This window comes from Cupressus sempervirens, chromosome 2 (assembly GCF_028749045.1).
Source record: "Cupressus sempervirens isolate cs-2001-9-10 chromosome 2, ASM2874904v1, whole genome shotgun sequence".
Classification (NCBI taxonomy): Eukaryota; Viridiplantae; Streptophyta; class Pinopsida; order Cupressales; family Cupressaceae; genus Cupressus; species Cupressus sempervirens.
The window spans coordinates 772,838,786-772,857,017 of NC_143119.1; the positions used below are offsets into that span (position 1 = coordinate 772,838,786).

The following is an 18,232-nucleotide window of genomic DNA, read 5'->3' on the forward strand; positions in this document are numbered from 1 at the left end:
TGATTAAAATAAAAAATAGGGAGGAGGAGAAGCTCTTTACGATCCACTCATCCAACTTGGGTGAATTCAAATAGGAGTGAAAGGAAGCAATTTTGGGTTCTATAAACAAGCAAGGCTTCTAGAGGCTAAGAGAATTGGATGTCCCCAAACCTTCCAAATGCCCATTTTTCTATCAAATCTTTCAAGATCGCCTGCTTGCAACTTATATTCTTGGATAAAGATTATGCTTGAGGCTAGAGTTTTAAGGAAACACTTTAGCAAGAATTGCGTGTAGGGGGCATTAAAACCCCTAATGTTCTAGGATGTAATATTATTTGAGAGGGAGGATGACCCTTCTCCTTCATATTTTGAAAAAGTGAAATGAGTTTGGCTTGGTTCCCAACCTCACCATCTTGTTTTCTTATATCACACTTACATTTTCTTCCTCATTTCGTAGAAATTTTTCCACATTTAGGAGATTGCTCCCCTTATAGGTTGTCAACTAAGCCAAGGCATGGGAAAGGGCAAGGAGCATCTGACTACATGTGATCTAAACCCAAATATGAGCTAGAAGGTGATTCCACATTTAGATGACAAGGATTGTGTTAAAGTTGATGAAAGATCAACCCCACAGCTCCCAAGAGTCACCTGCATGCAAACACCTGTTACAAAAAGAGAGAAGCAAAAGCTACGAAGGCTAGAATTCCTAGATCCATAGAGGAAACATTCTTGTTGAGCAAAAAGATAAATTGTTATTAACAAAAAGTGAATCAATTACAAAGAGAGATCAAAACCCTAAAATGAATATAACCTAGGTTGCATGATAATAATTAATAGAAGAATTAATTATTGGATTCCTAAAGTTTAGCTTAAGCATAATAGAGTTAATTAGAAAATATCTAATTACTCTAACACATCCCCTTAAGATAAACTTAGGGAGTAACTAAAAACCTAGAAACTACTACCAAAAGTAGATTTGGGTCCTGACAATAAAGCTTGACGAGGTACCCAAGCACAACCAAATCTCTCTATAGAAGAGAGATAGAGACAACTGCATGGGAAAAACCCTACTCCAAAAAGAGATGGAAAAATGTTAAAAAGAACTAGTGAAGGATTGAAGAAGCCTCCAAATGAGGGAATGTTCTAGAAGAAAGGAACAAAAAGATGAGCATGTAGAATGCCATTGAAGCATGTAGAAGGTACAAAGCTCTATCAAAGTAACAATTGATATGAAGAATCTCCACTGAAATAGAACCTGACCAATTAGACGAGACTATAATCTACATGAGTTCTCTTAGAGGACAATGCTCGAATTGGGAGGCGCACAAAGGAAAAAAACTAAATTCAAAGATATAGATGGCATGAAACACCAATTTTTGAAGAGTTGATCAATCAAACATGGAATGATGCAACCAAAGTAGGAATGAAAAGAAGAGTGTCTATATAGTAGATGATCCATCTTACTTAAATGCATAGGTACCTAGCCATTCCAACTACCTAGTACATAGGAATAAATACTAAATAGATAGCTCACTCCATCTAACCAAGGAAGAATGAGAAACAACATAAGAACCCCTCTTAGTGCAAACAAGGGTGAGATGATAGGCAACTGGAAAAGTGGGCCAAAAGAACTCCATGTCAAGGAACCATGATCAAGATGCACAAAATAATACATGTGTGTACTTAGGTGATCCATATCAAGCACATCGTGAGGCTAACATCATGGATGGAATACTCATTGACAAAGGAAGATGGAAAACAAAGGTAAAACATTGACCCCCCATGGAATTTTAATCATAGTAGTGCATGTATAATAAGGCACAAGATATAATGAATCCTAAGTATACAATAATCTATATGAGCGTCCTTAGATGACACTGCTCGAATCAAAAGGCAAAACAAGGCAAAACAACTGAAACAAAAATATAGATGAAATATAACACTTTATCTCAGTATGTTTGCAAGAATGAATACAAATGATGTTAACAAAGACCAAAAGCGACATAACGCTAATACAAAGGATAATATAACCCATGATGAATCATTTGGAGGAATGAAATTGATCCCTAGACCTTAAACAACCAAGATATCCACTAGAATGAAAAAATGCAAAAAAAACCAAATAGATTGTGCCTAGAGAAAAATTTGGAAAAATAACCTATATCTCTAGAAAGAGCTTTGAAAGACCTTTCTAATGATATAAAGAGTTCCCAAATCGGAGATCAGATGCTCAATATATGTCTCCTGAAGTGCAAAAATGAACTCCCAAATTTGACAGTAGAAAAAGCCATCAAAACTAAAAATTACGTATACCATCATGATGGGCTATGGACCAGCTTTCCGACAATGTCTCATTTGCAAATAATGGAGTCTAAATGAACGAGATATGAGCACAAAACCAAAGATAGGTCCAAAAAGAGCCAGGAGGGTTTGTAGGAATGTTGATGTAGTGTTGACATCAACAAGTGACGAGCCCAAATTTCACGATCAAATAGTCGTCAAGGCAAAAAATGACTAAAAAAAGTCCCTTGTTAGGAAAAAATATTTAGTTTTCAAAAAAGGTTGTATGCTAGAAACAAAAAGCCAGTGCTAGAAAATAATATCTGGTTGCCATAAAAATAGGTCATGTGTTAAAAAACAATGCCATCGCTGCCATAAACTGCCACAAATCATTGTGAAACTTACTTTGGATAAAAGAAGAAATTCCACAAAAAATGCCAAAAATTATGGCGTCATTAATGTGGGACCCAAATTCCTGATATGGCATCTTTGGCTCCGATTAGATGCACTATGAGGCTGACAAATGGTGGCACAAAAAATGTCCAAGCAAAATGTGTGGCCTCAATTAAAACACCTCCTTCAAAACATTATGTTACATGGCCTTTGACCTTGGAAGCCTATATAAGGGTAGTTGACAGAGCATGCATAGAAAAATAAAAGTGCCTCAAAAAATGTGTGTGGGAGTTCGCCAAACTTGGAAAAAATCACCAAATTAAATGTTTTCTCCAAGAAAAAAATCTTGGAGTCTCCAAAACAAAACTCGCCAGTGAATGTGGGGAGGTTATTGTGATTGGTGGAGCCAAAACCAAAGTTCCAGGATCTGATTGAAAGTCAAAATAGGTACATGGTAACCCTCTAAATGTCTCCCTTCATGTGCAAAACATGACGCCCACTAAAATCATGCATAGGGGTCCAAGAGAAAATAAGAAATAGACTCCACATTATATCACAAACAAAGTGGGCGCTATGCATGGTAGGCTAAGTGTCCAATGAGAAAGCAAGTATCAACATTGATAGAAGAGAAAAAAAAAAAAAAATTGTAAATCCCAATGAAATGAATTTTTTTAATGATGTCCATGAGACCCATGGTCTATGGGACCAAAAGAACCACAACCGTTGAATAAAAAAAGCCTCATCCACCCGCTTGGAGTTTGTGGGCGTCAAAAACTGAGAAAGTTGTACAGTGCAAGTCACCAAAATATATGGGGACTCCTTTCCCCAAAAATTGTGACCTCATAGCCATGTGTCTTCTTGAAAAGTGACATTAGAGGATGAGGTGGTCACATAGGGATCACATGATCATTGGGTTGCATGTAAGCAACTTTTTGAAAACAAAAAAAACACCTCCTAATTTTGAAAAGTACAAAAGGATTTGTTTAAAAAATCCATTCAATTTGAATTAAAAAATTGTACATTGCCTTGACAATATTTTTTTGAAAATAAAAAAAATTGTCACTTTGTGATGTGTGCCCAAGCCTCCACAACTTGGGTGCAAGAATTTTTTGTCTCAAAATTCAACAACGTCCAAACTAGACATATTTTATATGGAAATGGGGGTTCTCATGCACTTTGAACTCAATGATGATGTCTATTTGGGCTTAAAGTGCTTCAAAAAATAGGCCCCTCACAAATCCAATACAAAAACACTTTTAAAAATTGAAATCCTTTGAAAGAGAAAACACAAATCTAAAAACTAAGGCAAATCTCTCACAAACAGAATAGAGGCATGAAGATCTGTAGCTCTGATACCATGTTAAAGTTGATGAAAGATCAACCCCATAGCTCCCAAGAATCGCGTGCATGCAAACACCTATCACACCTATCAAAAAAAGAGAGAAGCAAAAGCTATGGAGGCTGGAACTCCCAGATCCACAAAAGAAACATTCTTAATGGGTAAAAATATAAATTACTATTATAAAAAAGTGAAAGAGTTACAAAGAGAGATCAATCCTTATAAAAGGAGATCAAAACCCTAAAATAAATCTAACCTAGGTTGCATGATAATAATTAATAAAAGAATTAATTATTAGATGCCTAAAGTTTAGCTTAAGTAAATAGAGTTAATTACAAAATATCTAATTACTCTAACAGATTGGAATTGAGATTAGACTGCAAAAAATTTCAGCATAATCAGCCATTTGATTGATACCAACCATATTATAGACCAATTCTAGTTCCATCATAATTTGTTCACTATCATTCTGCTCCTAAAAGATAAGGTCTATTGCAGGTAGGGCAACATACGTGCGAGATTCAAGGTCCTAACACCTAAGGAGTTCCTGTTGGAATTCTTTATGGGCATAAGTGAATTCCCCCATTAAATCCTTAACTTGTATAAGTCTAGTTTGGAGAAAAATTATAATATATCTAGCCTCCTCTTTGGTGGTAGTGTCTAGGTTATTAATAATAAGAAGAGAGGAACCTGGGTGGAATTGATCAATAGAGGAGGAGCCACTTGATCCATATCCAAGAGGGATAGTGCAAATGGAAGGGGTTAATGTTTGGTATTAGAGGAGATGTTGAGATCAATGGGGTGGGGGGAGGGTGGAGGGAGAGGGAGTAGATATCTCTAGGTTATTGTTAGACATAATAACTCAACAAATTTCTCAAGTAGGGGATTCATGGGAGATTGAGGGTGTTGCCTGATGTAGGAAAATAGAGGAAAAGGAATGCAGAGAAGGGGAGTGGGTGGGGGGTAGGGGGTAGAGGGTCTAATTTAAATGTTTATAAAATATCTTGCAGAGAGGTGAATTCCTCTATGAGAGAAACCTAGCTATCATCAATGGCCCCATGATAGGGCTTCAAAAAAATGGAGAAAGAAGTGTTATCATTAAAAAATGTTAACTTAGATAATTTAAAGAAGGGATTGATATGGATGAGAATCTTGCACACTTCTTTTGGGGAATTAGGGTTTTCAAACCTTAGGAAAGAGCCAAAGTAATCCCCTAAACTTTGTAGAATATCTTTGTTGATAAGGGACAAAGGAAGAGGCCCTAAATTAAACTAAATAGACTTGCTTTAAAAAACACTAAAATGTAGATTGAAATAGGGGTCTAATTAAAAGAAAAGGAAGGGAGAACCCTCAAAGTAAATCTTTCCTTCTTCTATAATGAAATTCTTTAATTTAACTGAGTCACATTTAGTGCAAGAGAAGTCACAATCAATGTAAGAAATACTCATCTATCCAAAGGAAGTTGAGGCCCATCAATCCAACGTTCTTGAATGATATCTCCCACTTCATTGTGCCAAAATCTACACTGAACCGAATGAAGCCATGATCACAACTCATTTGGATGATTGGTGAGTAGGTGTTGTGAAGATAAACAAAGTCTTATTGATAAACTATTTGTCTTTTGAGCTACCAATGGTAAATCGAATATCAGTGAGCGGTATGGATAAATTAGTGAACCTGGTCAAGTTGGACATGATGCAGTGACATATCTCAAGTATTGTGGATGATGATTTGGCATTCCAAGGGTCAATGCAAGAATTTCATGAAGATTCTGGAAGAACGGTTTATTTAGTCAAACATGTATGATTGTTCTTCATGAATTTGAATGTAAAGTTAATTATAGGATGATAAGATATATAAAATTAATTATGTGTATCGAGATGTGTATTTGGGTGCATGGTGTGTGATCAATGAGTTTGAATTAATAGGATAATTTATTAGGGCAATATTAAGGTGGTCAAATGTTAGGGTTTCATATAACATTATATATTTGATGAAGGTAAAGAATTGAAGTGTTGATCATAGTGTGGTTGAAGAGTGAAGGTGTAATCAAGAAAAAGGTTAGTGTGGAATGAAGTGAAGTATTTATGTGTTCTACATTGGATCTAATCAAGAAAAGGAGGATTTGTTCAATAGATAATTCTACTTTTTGTTTCCTAACAATTATGGTAGTAAAATCCTTTAATCAAGTGATCCTAACAAGTCCTTTATTATAAATACTTTAATAGGGTGACACCTTAATTAGTGGTCTAAGCCCTCTAACAAGGATACTCTTGATAGGGTAAAGATCCTAAAAGAGATAGAGGTAAATCATTTGATTGGTGACACTAAAAATGTCTTTTTAAACTCCTAACAGGGAATACTTCATAAGAGTGCACAATTTGTGGGTGCTAATTTTCATCATGGTTTTCACTCAAGTTGGGTTTCCACAAGACAAAAAATATTTGTATCAAGTGTTTCATTATTTTGTGGATGTGATTACTTTTTTAATGCTTTTATTTTCTATTATTAAGCTTATATATTGATAAGATTTTGAGTGGTTAAAAGATACATAATCAGTAGGTTATTGATTCACCTCCCCCCCCCCCCCCCCCCCCCAAGTAATCTAATCCCTTAGGACTAATAGTGATGTCTCTATAATATTGTATATGCAATTTAATGTAGTGCACACAAGTATGGAGAAGATTATGATTAATTGAAATATGCTAATTTTATTAAGAAGAACAATCTATGATAGATAGTGAATGATTTGATTGGTTTATCAAATTTGTGTTAATCCAGATGTTGTAATTCAATATTTGTGATCTATACTTAGTTGTGTAAACACAAATACCATAGAATAATTATAGTACCGTATACAAGAATGTGAAGTCAATATTACCACTATCAACATATGAAATTATTACCAATGACAATTATACCAAATATGTGTGAGGGAAAACAATATTATTTATTTATTACCAATGAAATTCTTAGCTCTCTTATCCCGATGATGGATCATTGAGTGTGATTTGAAATATTGATGCTAAAAATTCACACACAATCTTACCAAGAGGCATATAGAATATCATGGATTGTGGAAATCTATTATCGATAATACACCATTCATGTTCAAATACTCTTAAATAACTAATTGATTAGTTAAGAAGACCAAACAACACATCCCCTCACTGCCCAAACCCACTACTAACTATCTCTAATTACATTATTATTATTTTATGCTCTACATTCCCCCCCCCCCCCCTTGCCAAAACAAAAAAATGTCTTCTTCCAGATGACTACCCAACAATCAACCAAAAAGAAACTATACTTTAAGATGTAGGGTGGGAAGACATCCCAATACTAGATGTGTGTTATCGCAAGAGTCGTAGATATCTTTTTGGCATCAGTTTCTTAGCTTAAACTCTTTTTAATAGTCGCATGACTTCCATCCTATCTTGTTCCATTGATGTTGACTTCTTTGCCTAGGTTGCTTTCTCCAATTCCTACTCTTCTTTCATTTTTCTTGACATTTCCTTTTCTTGCTAAAGTTCTAGAAATGTCATGTCCCCTTAAAAACCTCTTCCGCCTAAGAAACTAACTACAAGAGAGGTGGTTGCTTCCTAAATGTGGTTATGAAATTTCATGCCTTCCAAATCTTTGTTGCATCTTCTTTCCATGCTCGACTTTGCATGTGTATGCTCCATTCTTCATTACAGTCTTTCTTCATGAATTTCACAAGAGACTCTGATTCTTTGACAATTATATCCATATCTTGGCTCTTGGCTTGCTTTATGATTCCCCTTGTGGTTTGTTCCATCTCCTATAAGTCCTTGAGGATATTTTCATCTTTTCTGATTATTCCGCTAATTTGACAATTATGTATGATTTGGTTTACATGAAGTCATGGTTTGGATAGGCTAAAATGTTTTTAGAATAAAACTCAAGAGCACTTATAATAGTTTAGGATTGATCCTCAATGAATAGGATTTGGGCCGACTCCAAAAGATCTTTTAGGATGTAAAGTTAAGTGATGAGGTGGCAATGATGGGTATTAATGACTTATGACATATTGGTCATACATTGGTCATTATGATTGAATTTATCAAAGTTAGGCATGTTAATTAGAAAAAGGGAATAAGGCCATCTGTTCTTTGTCGAATCAATTTGTGGTTCAAATTAGTGATCCTTTGGATATGGTATATGATAGATTAGGGTTTGCTAAAATGTTCTAGTAGTCCCAAGATGAAATTCAAGTGTAACATGTTTAGGTTAAGGTAATGTCCTCCATGGAGATTGGTATGTATGTTTATATGTAAGAATGTTGCAGTTGCAAGTGTGATGATCGTGAATGGTGTGTGTTATCAAGCTAGTGGATAAATTCTTACAATCAAATAAAGATGATGAACTGAATTGGATTTGTACAAGTAATTGAAACATGTTATTTCTAGATCACTTACCTTATTAAATCCTAATAGGTTCGACTCAAGTATAAATTCATTAACTAGGTCACTCTTAGTAAGGTGAGAAGGATCCTATTAGGTATGAAGTGTAATCCCCTTAATTAGGGGACTCATTAGTTTAAGTTAGAAGTCCTCCAATGAGGTTATTTCTAACAAGGTAAAGCTCCTAATAGAGTTAGATGGAAATCCCTTAACTGAGTGACTCCTAATAAGATCTTCTACTAACATGACAATATTGTAAGCTCTTAACAGGGCTAAGCTCTTAATCGGGCACATTTCAAAAGGGTACAAAATACTTGTGGGTACCCATTCTCACCGTGACTTTTCCTTTGACCAAGGAGTTCCACATAACAAGTCATGGTACTGTTGTGTTACTTGTGTGGATGTTTTACTTCATGCCTTATTGATAGTTTTATAGATTTACATTGCATGCATATATGTGGTGAATGTTTAATGGTTAAGGTCTAATTCGAATGAATTTTAATGGTGGAAGTTTTTGAATTTTATAGTTTACTGCTCCACTCTCCCCTCCCCACTCCCACCTCTACCCCCTCCCCTCCCTCGGTAATCTTGGACCTCAAGTATATTAACATTTTATGCTATGGATATGTGGAATTGATCAATGACTTGTCCAAAAAGGGTTTTCTTCATTACAAGGATAACTATATGGAGGGTGTTTGCAAGGAAATAATTGCAGTTGTCCTGGCTCAAATATTAAGTTAAGGTATAAGAGAAGGCCCTCCACAAACCCTATTTTCTCTTTGCATGAATACTGCCAAGAAGAGATTTTGCATCACTAAGTAAATGAGAAATGATGTTGTAAGGTCCTAAATTTCCTTAGAGCATTTTGATTTCATGCTATGAGCTAACCATTCTTTTTTCATTATTTTTTATGATCTCACCATGTGCATGTTGCTTTGTTTGATCTTATAAATTGATATTTGATTTGTTGTGATTGATAACTTTTTACTCTCTAAATTTTATTGTAAATGGTTATTTCATGATGCACTTCTTTGTCATATTTATCTTCTTTTTTTAAAATTGAGACCTTATCAACTAGCTTTAATTACCCTTGTGATGCAATGACACTCCAATTATTGAAAAATATAGATAGATTCTATTCATTTTATATCATGACCTATTGTCCTTTTTACTATAATTATTTTCATATATTTATCTTATTGTAATATGATCATTTCATGATAACTTCTTTGTCATATTTATCTTTTGTAAAAACTGTACTTTTCAAATAGCCTTATTTACCCTTTATTATATAGTGGCACTCCAATTATTGAAGAATATGAGTAGATTCTATCCATTTGATATCATGAACCATCACCTCCTTTTACGCTGATTGCTTTTTTTTGGTATTTATGTACAAACAAGGTGATTTTACATCATGGGGCACATTCATTTGCAATATTACTTTGTTTTCATCTTGGGACCATTGCTTGTTTGCTTAAAGTGTCTGATTAAGTTCTTGTGTTTGATGTTTTGCCATTGGCTGTATCGATCAGGTGTCCTAGTTGGTCTGGTTGAACTGTTGCTGATCTTAACGTATGTCTCAGCTTCTCCATGAAAAAATAATAAATATTGTGGCTTAGAATAAAAATATACAGAGTAATAAGGGACAAGACAAGGGAGATTATACCATTTCACATGGATTTGTGGGCTTTGATTTTTAAATTAGTATTCAATTTTCAGTCTTTATGTTCTCAATCAAAGAATTTCAGTTATATATTGGTATAATTTTTCTATAATTAAAATCATTTTATAGATGAAGATAGATTAAATCTTAGTATATTTGTTTTTCTTAAGTGTGGTTTGATATGAAATGATAGCTTTCAATAGGTAGAGAACTGTTCATGTAGAGGAGAATAATGGTGGTTCACCAAAGAACGCAAGGAAAATGTTAAAGCTTCTGTATTGAAAAACATGTGAATTTGTTGGTTGTAATTGGATAAGACTTGCCAATACAGGGAAAACTTGATTCTTACAATAGATGCAATCCTTTGCATTCATGTTATAAATTCATTAACTGAAATGGTTATGACTTGTGAGTAAAATAGACTTGCTCAGTGGTTGGTATTAAATGGGAAGAAAAAGGTGTTGTTCTCATTTGGGTTTGAACAAAGGCCCATGGACACCTCATGAAGATCTTCTACTTAGAAAGTTTGTACAAACTCATGGAGAAGGCCACTGGTCTATTCTTCCTCTGAAAACAGGTAATGCTATCTTGTTAAATTTTACATTTTAGTTGGTTATTACTCTTTTATTATATCTTTACTAACCTTCTAAACGATTAGTCATATGCAATGTAGGATTGAATTGGGTTACTAATGCAAATAAAGGGTTGTGAAATTCAAACACTTTTATAGACACCTAACTTCTTGTTATTCTATTAAAATAATTTTTTAAATAAAATCACAAGATTAAATTCTATTTGTAAAGCTTAGTGGGAAAATCATTATTGCCTACTAGTAATTTGATATAAGTTATGTTTGTGCTACTATGTTTCTCGATTCAATTGTGTAAGATTCATTTGCATCAACTATTTTTTAGCACACTCCCATGATTTATTATTAAAAGACTTATAAAAGCTTTATTTGTTATAAGTTATGTGAGTGTATTATGTTATTTATTGCAATTGCATAAGGTTTATTTGCATCATGATCTTTAGTAGATTTGTTTGGTATTATTTAAGTTAGTATGTTATGCTTTTGAATGCAATCCTATAAGATTTATTTGCATCAAAGTTTCAGATCAAACTCTGTGATGTTTTACTAGAAGAGATGTAGTAGATTTATTTGATAAGTAATGTTAGTGTATTAGATTTTTATATGCAACTGCAAAAGATTTATTTGCATCAACTTTTGGATCACACTCCATGATCCATTGTTAGAGAAGATCATGTGATAGTTTTATCTGTAATTTGGGAGCGTGCCCCTAGTATTTATTTTCGGTATCCCCATCTCAAAATTATCCCAAGGAGAGGGGATATCTAAGGGAATTCGACTTTGACTTTGACTTTTAAAGAAACTGTCCTTGACTATCAAAATAACACAAATTTGGCATATGAATTCTGCTAATTCTTATATTCTAAAGTTCTATTATATATAAGTGCATGCTTTATCCATGTTTTATATGAATGTTTTGAATTTCTCTACATATTTCAATTTTCCTAATTGTTATATAATTGTCTTCAACCCATCCCTAGAACTGGCAAAACATTTTGTCATTCCAAAAACTTCTCCCTCTGTCCTTAGTCATAGCTGCATACCTTGTTAACTTGGAGTAATTTGCATAAATATTTCAGATCACCCTTCATGATGCATCGTCACAAGAGCTGTAGTAGATTTATCGGAAATAAGTTATGTTAGTGTATTATACTAGTGAATTCAACTATGTAAGATTTATTTGCATCAATGTTTCAAATCACACTATAATATAATGTTAGAAGAACTGTAAAAGATTTATTTTATAAATTATGTTACTTATTATATTCATACTTTCTACGGCATCAAATTTATTTACATCAACATTTCAAATTATATTTTATAATTGATCATAGTTACGAGAGACATAATGTGATATAAGTTATGTCGTTGATATTTTGCAGGTCTTGGAAGATGTGGAAGAAGCTGCAGGTTACGTTGGATGAATTATGTTAGCCCTGGTATTAAACATGGTGTGTTCACTGCAGCTGAAGAAGAGCTAATAATTAAACTTCATGACTTATTGGGTAACAGGTATAAGCTGAATAAATCTTGTGATAATGTAATGATTAAGTAAAACTCATAACATTTATCTCTTCATTTCGACAACTACATATGTTTTAGCTATAAGTTAGATAGATCTCTTATTCCTTACAGCAGTCTCATAGAAAAAATATGAGAGACATTAATTGGATGATTTGTACTACAATCCATCTGAAACAAACATAAAATATGGCAGGTGGTCAATGATAGCAGCTCGCATGCCTGGAAGGACAGATAACCAGATAAAAAATGCATGGTATTCTCGTTTGAGCAAGAAACATGTCAAAACAAGCATGCCAGAGAGAAAAACCGTGCAATATAAGCCATCTTCTAATATAATTATTCTCTCTCAGGATAGCTATGAAGAAAAATTTGAAACCCAAAATCTGAATGATGATGCCAATCACTCTCAATTGCATGAGCAAGAAGAGAACAAGAAGCCCCAGTATGAATGGCAATCCCCACAACAACAAAACATGGCAAATATGGCAAAAGATATTCCCACCATGAAAAACTATTCACCCACAGTTGAGAATGTTAATGATGAAGGTTTTTATTCTCAATCCCTATCAGTTATCCCTGCAATTGAAACTCTCAATGCCATTTCTATGCCTCCAACAAATTTATATGGTGTTGAGAATGCCCACATGCAAAATGGTATTGAACTTGCACAACAAATCTCCAACATGAATTATAATCACCATTACTATTCCCTTTTCAACTATTTGTTGTTTGAGGGACAGTCCATTTAATATCATCTTCAAGGAAGAGTCCCATGTTGAGATCTCACACTAAGTATTTGAATTAGTTATAGTCAAATGTCTTTAAATTTCGTTTGTATGTGAAGATTTCTTTGTATGGGTGGAAGAATATAATTGGTCTTGTACAAGTTTCTATAGATATATAAGATGGAGAATTAACTTTATGAGGGGCCACTAGGTACACTTTTGAAGCTTTTAAAGAAGTTGAGAACTTTTTATGCATTAAAGTTTCTTGTGAACAAGTCTTTTTCATAGAATAAGTTTTAATACTTCAAGATGTACATGGCACAAAATTTGTTGTAAAGTGTTTAAAGATGTTTATAGTGAAATAATTGGCACAATTTAGTAGATATATAAGATAGACAATTAACTTTATGAGGAGCCATTAGGTACACTTTTGAAGCATTTAAAAGAAGTTGAGAACTTTTATGTATTAAAGTTTCTTTCTTGTGAACAAGTCTTTTCCATAGAATTATTTTTAATACTTCAAGATTTACATGGCACAAAATTTGTTATATAGTGTTTAAAGATGTTTATAGTGAAATAATTGGCACCTTTAGATATAAGTTAGACAAAGACAGTATATATATGTAGTATGCACCTATTCTCTTGTTAGATTCATAGCTAAATTTCTTATGACAATTAGCTTAAAAGCATAAGATAAATGAGGTAGTGGTTGAATTATCCAAGAGGAGATGATGTGGATGAAACATCCAAATCTACTTATGTACATTAGTTTCTAAGGGTTGATTGAACAAAGAGGATGATACAAAGAGATAAATGGAATCAAATTTAAGGGGAGATCGAAGTCTCTTAGAAAGTAAAGGTTAATTTTTAGAATTATAAAAAGAATTATAATGAGAAAATCAGTTCCATAATAACTTGTAATTCAGATGGGCTCTAATTGTTATTGTGAAATAAAGTGAAAGAAGCTTTAAATATAGGGAAAAAAAATGTATGCAAATTTAAAATTAATTTACTGGAAATATATTTTCTTCCCTTCACACCCTAAAAATATTCCCATGTTAAAAATATTTGGAGGGCGTTCTTTCAATCGACCATTACCCTCAGAGAATAAAAATTGTCAGAGGAAAAATTGTTGGGACAGTGAGGGTGCAAACAAATAGAGATTTTGGAGAAATAGACATATTAATCTAAAGGGAATTGTTATGGACACCATCATACTTGGATAATGAAAGGCCTTGATCTAGGATATCACAAATGGGTGCACAAGTTGAAGGATGAATGATAAAAAAAAAGGTATAAAGAATGGATCTCTAAAGTTGTGAGCTCTCCACCTCAACCTCCTTATTTTCCTTCTAAAGATTCTCACCCACAAAATATTGGAGGATCTTAGTGCAAGGACAAGTCAAATTCATCATTCTTAAAGGATTTCTCAATCTTCAAATGTCTAAACTTAGCCAATGAGCCCCCATTTTTATTTTTTTGATTCATCTCCTCTTATTTCTAAACTCATTTCCTGGTATAAATCTTCTTGGGTTAATGCTAATGAGGTTTTTTTCATTGGTGATGGTTAAGGTCTTTTCATTATTATTTCTATAAATCAAATGGATAGAGATTATGTGCATAAAAATAAATCATGGTCCATATCTAGTTTTGGTTTACATAGTCTACTCTTAATTCCCCATTTCAACCCATATGCAAACTCTATTCAATTTAATGCTCCTTTCTAGCTCTTACTCCCTTCTACTTCATTGGAATTTTGATCTATTTAGGTGGTTTAAACAATGGCCAATCAAATTGGATTTTTTTTTTGAAGGTTCATCCTTATGGCTTTGGCTCTTTACTTAAGAACCAAGGACTGAGGGGTATCCATTCTGCCAAATTCGCCCAACACAATCATGGCCTCATCCCTTTTGATGTATAATGGGTAGATTTAGAAAGTTGATATGAGAAAACTAAAAACACTATTAGGTTATGTTTGTTGTTAGATGTAAACAAAGATCTCCTAAAGGAGTAAGTTATCACCACCTATTTTTCATTTGGAAACAAAGCATTAGATTTTGTATATCGGTGGATTTATACAAAAATCTCCCCAAAATAAATAGTTATCACCACCTAGTTTGGCATTTGGAAACTGATAAAGAGAATCTTATTCCAGTGAGTCCTATCATGTTTGCGCTCTCAACTAGGCCTTCTTTGTGGCCTATCTATGATTCTCTCTTCAATTCTAAACCCTAAGGAGTAACCTCTCAACTCCTCTCTCCATCAAGACATCTCTGCTAAGGTAAATTTCTACTATGTCTCCTTAAACTCACACAAGTCAGTTCACCCCAACACTCACCATGACCATGGTCAAATGCACATTGGATGAGTGGAATCCCAATTCTCTTAGTTCAATCATTGTTTTTCTTAATTTAATCAATCCTACATTAGTTCTCTTACTGATTTCATAAAACCCTATATTTTAGGGCTACTAGACTTTTAGGTCTAATTAGGCATTAAGATGCAGTTTTTGTCCTCTAACTCTAAAATATTCCCAAGGAGATGAGAAATAAATTCATGATCTTGATATCCCTTTGGGAGGAGTAAGATATTTTTTGGGTTTTGACCCCCAAGGTGTTCATACAACACTATTCCCAAACTGGCCTAATTGCTTAAGGGTTTAAACTATTTTGGGTTTCTTAATTCAGACTTCATACAAAAAGATTCATTGACACTTGAATTTTATTAAATTTTATCATATGCACTTAACTAAAACTATCAAAACCTCTTGGGACACTTACTAATCCATCCATCTATTCTTTCTTCAATTGTGATAGTGTTTGCTCCTAGTTGGGTACTTGTTGTCTCACCTAGAGCAAGCCAAAAAAACATAGAAAAGGACTTCATCTGCTCTCCAAAATTGGTTATACTTTGTAAAATGAGTACACTTTCATTTCTCGAAGACTCACAGTGGTCCCATAGTGGGATTTCATGAAAGTGTCATTATTCTACCACAAACTCTGTCAAGATCGGTAAACTAGCAACAAGGAAAAGATTTTACTTAGAAGAAAAAAATTTAATTACTACTATTAATGCACATAGAGAAATAAAACAATCAAAACTAACTATATACAGTGAAATTAAAGCAAGTTCAATCCATTTGATAATTGATGTGTAGGGTGCAAGAAAAACTATGATAAAATTACAGAAAAATCACTTCAATTTGCTATTGAAACTCAACCAAATCATCAACCAACCTATATACATCAGGCATTGGATGATCTTAAATAGTTTCATATGTTGTGTTCAAACTATTGAGACTGACCCATAACCAACTTTAGGCATTTTGCAATTTCTTGTCCAAATGTTGTCATTGACAACTTTGCTACATTTGTACAGTTTGACCTTTTTCAAATCAAGAATCCTAATTGATGCAAAATTCCTACTTAGACATTTTTAGGCCCTTCTCGAATCCTTCCTACGCTTTCCAACAATTTTAATGTCATTTTGCATGTTTTTTTCCCAATATTGTCAACTTTGGCAATTTCTTGACCACATTGACAATATTTTGCTCAAACCACCTAACTAACATCTAAACAACTCTAACATGCTCTTGAGATCCTCTTGATATCATTATTGAACCATGATCTATATAGGATCATCAACAAGACAAGATGTTTTAGGGTTTTAGCCTAAACCCTAGGTGCTCCTGCATCATTCTGCCTTGCAACAAAGAAGTCATGTCACACCTAGTGTTAAGAGGTTCGTGCCAATGTCAAACTTCTTGAATTCATTCTCATCTATCCAAGTGACCTCTAACCCAATTTGATGCTTCCACTTGATGAGATGCTCCATATATACCCCATGCCTAGTTTTCTTCTTGATTCTAGCTAGAGTCTAGGACCCTTTCTTCTTGTGGTTGCTTCTTTGTTGGTAGAGGTACCTTAGTAAGGTGCTTACCAAATTTTATGATCTATTCCTCCTCAATTACTATAGGGCCTTTGTATTATCCCAAGTCTTGAACATTGAACATGGGTGAAACAACCAAATATGTAGGTAGGTCTACCTTGTATGCATTTTTCTCGTATTTAGCTAGAACAGTAGGATACAATTGTTCAATTGAGTATTATCTTTGATGTTACACAAATGTCATATCAGTCATCAAACAAAGTCTACCGAGCTTATTTGGTCAGCAAGGCAAAAGACAGAGTCTACCAAGCTCAGAAGGTTAGTGAAGAAGGTTTATAGTGTCTACTGAGCATTCTCAGGCTTTACCTTATGCAGACAGTTGTTACTGAGCTTTCAAGGTTAGCAAAGGAAATTTATTTGTTACCGAGTTCACTCAGTCATCAAAAGAAAATAGTGTAGGAGACAGTTCTTATCGAGCTCTTATGGAGGAAATTTAGTTCTTATTGAGTTAACTTGGCAGCCAAAGGATTTTGCAGATTTTTTAGTGTTAACCGAGTTGAGATGGTTAACTCAGGAAATTATTTCTAAAAATAGTGTTTATCGAGTAGGGTAAGCCAGTTAAGGATTACATTTTTTTGTGAAATAAAGTTTATTTGTTTAATGTAATATTTGTAGCCGACTGATTTATGGTTTATTGGTAAATGTAACATGTGATTGAGCCAACCTGATAATCTGAATGGTATATATAAGAGGTCAAGTTGCGAATTCTAAGTGTGTGGATTTGGTGCAATGTGAATGTGAAGGAGGATTGATTATTGTGAGAGTGAATTTTGAAGAATGGTCAGAGATCATTGAGGAACAACAAAGCTATATTTGATCGAGGAGGATCTAATAGTGCAGAATAGAGATCTGTAATCAACAAATTTAGTTGCATTATATTTAGGTCAATTCATTGTTACTTTCTAACCATTGTAGCAATGATTTTAAATCTCTTAACAGAGTTGGTTTAACGACCATTTTGTAAATCCTCTAAGAGGGTGACAGTTCAATTGAATTGTTCTAAAGACCTCTAGCAAGGCCACTCTTAACAGGGTGATTAAATCCTCTAACAGGGTCACACCTAACAGTGTGTATTGTAACCTTTAACAAGGTTGGCTCCTAATAGGGCTCACTTCAGAAGAGTGAAATTGATAGCCAGTTACTTGGTGGTTTTTCCCATATTGGGTTTTCACGTTAAATCTAGTGTCTCTTGTGATCATGTTATTTACTTTTGCATGCTTGCTAATAATTATGAATGCTTAAAAATTAGTAACAAGTTAATTTATCGAGTTACAACATTTTGTGATGTGATTATCAAGTGACAGTAGTAACTAGTTATTTAAGACATATAAGGGATCAAGATTTGTTTTTGTGGTAACTGATTCA

The 18,232-nt window shown here is 33.7% G+C and overlaps 1 pseudogene across 1 annotated transcript; it reads left to right on the top strand.

Moving 5' to 3' along the window:
• The first annotated feature begins 10,453 nt into the window (after window positions 1-10,453).
• LOC149575750 (transcription factor MYB23-like) lies at window positions 10,454-13,116 on the top strand (annotated as a pseudogene). The gene is made up of 3 exons (XR_016359709.1): window positions 10,454-10,658; window positions 12,053-12,182; window positions 12,388-13,116. The product of XR_016359709.1 is annotated as a transcription factor MYB23-like (transcript).
• Window positions 13,117-18,232: the final 5,116 nt, after the last annotated feature.